Source organism: Colias philodice, chromosome 11 (assembly GCF_061535455.1).
Source record: "Colias philodice isolate Cphi_HAF_F1 chromosome 11, ilColPhil1 Martin Lab GWU primary, whole genome shotgun sequence".
NCBI classification, from domain to species: Eukaryota; Metazoa; Arthropoda; class Insecta; order Lepidoptera; family Pieridae; genus Colias; species Colias philodice.
In genome coordinates this window covers 8,732,055-8,737,026 of record NC_143096.1, presented here as the reverse complement: position 1 = coordinate 8,737,026, position 4,972 = coordinate 8,732,055, and positions in this window count along the sequence as shown.

Here is a 4,972-nt window from a genome sequence, read left to right as displayed (position 1 = left end):
CGAGGCAAAGTAAACTAGTCAATATGATTGGGTTATTTACTAACACATTCCTCGCTACATATCCATTATCCACGCACATTATTGGTGGATAAGCACCCTTAAGGCCTTAAGGCACTCACACACATCAGTCACCGTCACGGCACGTCACCGGACAGGATTAAAAAAAATATGTATCAATAGTTTTAGTATGACTCTGTTCCCTCCCACACGACAGTCGCCGGCACGAAATCTATTAGTGACGTCACCGGTCAGGCACGTCAAATAATCTTTCCATACATCTATCATCGTACCGTCACAATTTATTTTTAACTAGCTTTCCGCCGGCGGCTCCGCCCGCGGTTTCAAAGAAAAACTCGCATAGTTCCCGTTCCCGTCGAATTTCCGGGATAAAACCTAACCTATATTACTCGTGGATAATGTAGCTTTCGAATGGTGAAAGAATTTTTTAAAATCGGTCCAGTAGTTTATGAGCCTATTATTCATTACAATCAAACAAACAAAGTTTTCCTCTTTATAATATTAGTGTGGAATGACAATTTACATGTGCACATAAATATATTTCTTCATTTCTTTCTTAGAAATTTGTTCGCCATTTCAAAATATTACCTATTTCAAATCTCTCAACTACATTGAAGACGATAAATAGTGGCGAAAGTACAATTTTAATTATAGGTAAAACTGCATGAATGTGAAAATAAAACTCTTAAATATATTGCATCTTTTTATTTTAATATAAAACTTATATTTACAATCTAGTCTATAAGAGAACATGAATATTTACAAATGAGAAAATTATTACAACTACATGGTATTATTTTTAAATAAATTACAATACATATGTAATGTAGATACATATTAGTATCCTGTTTTTGTGAATAAGTTGTCGCAAGTAGGCAGCAATTTGTTACACTATTAAAGAAACAAGCTTATTTTAATATTTACCATATAGGTTAATTCGGCCTAATCATGTGTCATATCAATTTACAACTTGGTAAGGTTGACACAAATTTCATTTCGTTATTACAAACATCAAGAGAATATAAGCAATTAATTTTCAAGGAAAATTAGTCCTCTTTCCCGGACGGAGCAGGCCGCTTCATGCCTCCATACAATTTATAGGCAATACAGAAAATATACTATTTACAAACGATACAAAATATAAAAAGAAAAGAAAATGTCACTGAACACAGAAAAACGATCAAATGTTTTTACTTTTTACACATTCCTTATTGTTTTCACAAATGAAGAAAAGATCGCTGAAGGATTTACATAGAACAAGGAAAAACATTGTGCGTACGATGTCAACGGTGTGTGCATAAAACATAACGTATAACTTAAAATTAACAGTATGAGAACGTTTAGAATTTAAAATTCTGTCTGCGTAGATTACAATTAATTTTAATCCTTAAGTATAAAGCATTTAGGTCACTAATTGCTTGGACGCGATGGTCTGTTTCGCGTATTCCGTGTCAACGAGCCCGCGACACACGAGCGAGAATTCGTGGACCGATTCCAGTAACATCGGAAAATAGCGAAAGTCAAACGATTTGTAACAGTATGGCACTTATTTTTCCTGTAAGTTTGAGGATCAACGAATATAAATACAAAATTTCAAAGATCTAGGTGTTGGAAATCTTCACTTATATAAATTAATAATAAATTTATTTTTCAAGTATGACAGCACTTTTTCCCCCTACTAGAAGTATGGCAAATATAATAATGGTCACATTTTATCAAATACTCTCCAAAAAGCCAAATGCAATACTGGTACAAAAAGATAGGCGAAATAAAAAAATTTTGCAGATTTTCGGCGGTATGGCGACCATTTGGAATCGTCCGAAAAGTATGGCATGGCGATTTTCGTAAATGGCTGCACGACGATGGTTACCTGTGCAAAAGTTAGCTTGGTACAAATGGTTGAATAATTGTTTTTTTTAAATCAACACATTCGCGTCGGTATGGCGGGCTGTAAGTCATACCGGAAAAGTATGGCATGACACTACCGCCTACTTCTTTTTTATGGGCTATCGGTAAATTCTAAAATTTTTGTGTTACAAATCGTTTGACTTTCGCTATTTTTCCGACGAGTTCGACTAACGCCCACGCGACTAACCCACCGGTACCAGCGTTCACACCATCATTTTTCTTTTTGTCATTGCGTACTAAGACCCCTGTAGAACCGCCATCCTGTTACAAATGACTCGAAATTTTGTGTCAGTATCTCCCGGTCTATCAGTGGCAATAAGGTGACATTCACGGTCAATCCATTTGATGCGACGTTCATTTATTGAGGCGAAATAAACTGAATTGAAATACAACATTTTACGACAGTACATAATATTATATACACGCTATTCGAGTAGGTACCATGCGATGTATTGACCGTGATCATTTAGGTAGTGTTACATAAGATGTTAAACATCGGTTTGTGGAAGTACTTATTAATATTAATTACTTTATATAATTCTTAAATTATGTATGTATGTATGATTTTATATACTATATTCTCAATGTGATGGGTTATAGATAAAGACGATATTGCATTGAAACCTGTATAAAATAATTTGCGTGTTTTAGAAATAAATATTAAAAGTATATATTGGCGTTTTATTTTTTTAACCCCATTTTAAAAGTAATATTTTATAATAAATAATTAAGTATTGCTCCATCTCTGTCTATCTGGACATCCTAAATTTTAATCACATAAATTTTCCGGATAGTTCCAATGTAGGAACATAAATCCGTTTGCTACCTAAGAGCGGAAGAAAAATTTCATTTATATTTTATGTAAATAATGTATGAATGGATCTTCTGAAGAGAAGGTGGCTCCACGACGATATAGGTATCGATCAAGATTATTATACTAATACATATCGCAAAGGCGAAAGTTTGTAAGTATGGATGGATCTTTGTCACTTTCACGTAAAAACTACTGGACGGACGGACTTTAGTCGGTAAATAAAACTAAAAAAAAATGAGTAAAATGTGCTCGAAATAAGTGCGTCGTTTAATCGAAAGTGTACACTACGCTAGTGGTCGGCTAGGCGCACCGTGAGTTTGATGAAAATCGTGCCAACAGGCAACAGCATTGCCAGCAACTAATTTATAGTTACGAGCTTAATTTTCTCAAATTTTAGGAATATATTTAATTTAATTATTCTTGTTACGTTTGAGTAAACAATAAGTCTCTATTTTCTACTAATTTACTTGAAAATGTATACATGCATGAACATCAGGAATTTCTCCGGTCTCAAAATTTATCTGATAAATTTTGAACTTTAAACAGTGTGGAAATTTTCGATCTGTAATTTCAGAAGAAAATAAATAAATGTATCGATTACGAGAGGTCTAATTTTGAACTATTTATTTTTTAGAGTTTAAATTAGTTACGTTCTTTATGTTTACATGTTGTTGAAGATACAATAAACATTTTCGATTCCATGATATTTAACTATATTTCTAAAAGCAAATATTTTTATGAGAAAATTTATTATCTTTTCATTATTTGTGTAGATTTGAAGAATGATATAACAAATTTTAATTAATTTAATTTTTAATTCCATTCCCGCCCCCGGTCGAAGCAAGTGAATTTGAAAATCTTTGAATGCTGTTCAGTTTAAAAAAATAAAGGAATGTTTCCTTTCATAAAAATTTGCTACCTCCAGTATTTCAAATACTTTCCCTCCAGGGCCCATCGAAAATTTCCATACTGTATAATAAATGTGATAGAACTGTGAGAAACTATTTAATATATTATGTGATGAAAATATACATTTAATTAGGTACTATCGAATACATATTGACTTCATAACAAATACGGCCGAAGTCTTCATATGATTTAGCAAGTTCGTTAGAGGTTTTATCCTTATACTTGATCCAATAATAACAATTCGTTGACCTAATCGATACAATAAAATTTAGAAATAGATTTTAGTTGGTTGGGTTGTGTGGTGTGGCAAAAAGATTTTAGACATGTCGAATGAGGGATTATATAGGGATTCACTGAATGAATTCTGTCCGGGTGCTTTTCCATGAATAATGTGCAAGGGAAATGTGTCGTGCGAAAATGTCAAGCTGTACCATGAAAATGTGGGCGTTTCCACCAAAGGTGTTCGAGGAAAATGTGCGGTGCGAGAATGCGTTGAAATGTCACCATTACTCAAAATTATAGAACTAATAAACAAACCTCGTACACATAACTCGCTTGTTATATATACGAAAAAACCTAACATCGCTGAGCCATTTCCATAAAAGCCAGGCTGAGCGAGGCAAAGTAAACTAGTCAATATGATTGGGTTATTTACTAACACATTCCTCGCTACATATCCATTATCCACGCACATTATTGGTGGATAAGCACCCTTAAGGCCTTAAGGCACTCACACACATCAGTCACCGTCACGGCACGTCACCGGACAGGATTAAAAAAAATATGTATCAATAGTTTTAGTATGACTCTGTTCCCTCCCACACGACAGTCGCCGGCACGAAATCTATTAGTGACGTCACCGGTCAGGCACGTCAAATAATCTTTCCATACATCTATCATCGTACCGTCACAATTTATTTTTAACTAGCTTTCCGCCGGCGGCTCCGCCCGCGGTTTCAAAGAAAAACTCGCATAGTTCCCGTTCCCGTCGAATTTCCGGGATAAAACCTAACCTATATTACTCGTGGATAATGTAGCTTTCGAATGGTGAAAGAATTTTTTAAAATCGGTCCAGTAGTTTATGAGCCTATTATTCATTACAATCAAACAAACAAAGTTTTCCTCTTTATAATATTAGTGTGGAATGACAATTTACATGTGCACATAAATATATTTCTTCATTTCTTTCTTAGAAATTTGTTCGCCATTTCAAAATATTACCTATTTCAAATCTCTCAACTACATTGAAGACGATAAATAGTGGCGAAAGTACAATTTTAATTATAGGTAAAACTGCATGAATGTGAAAATAAAACTCTTAAA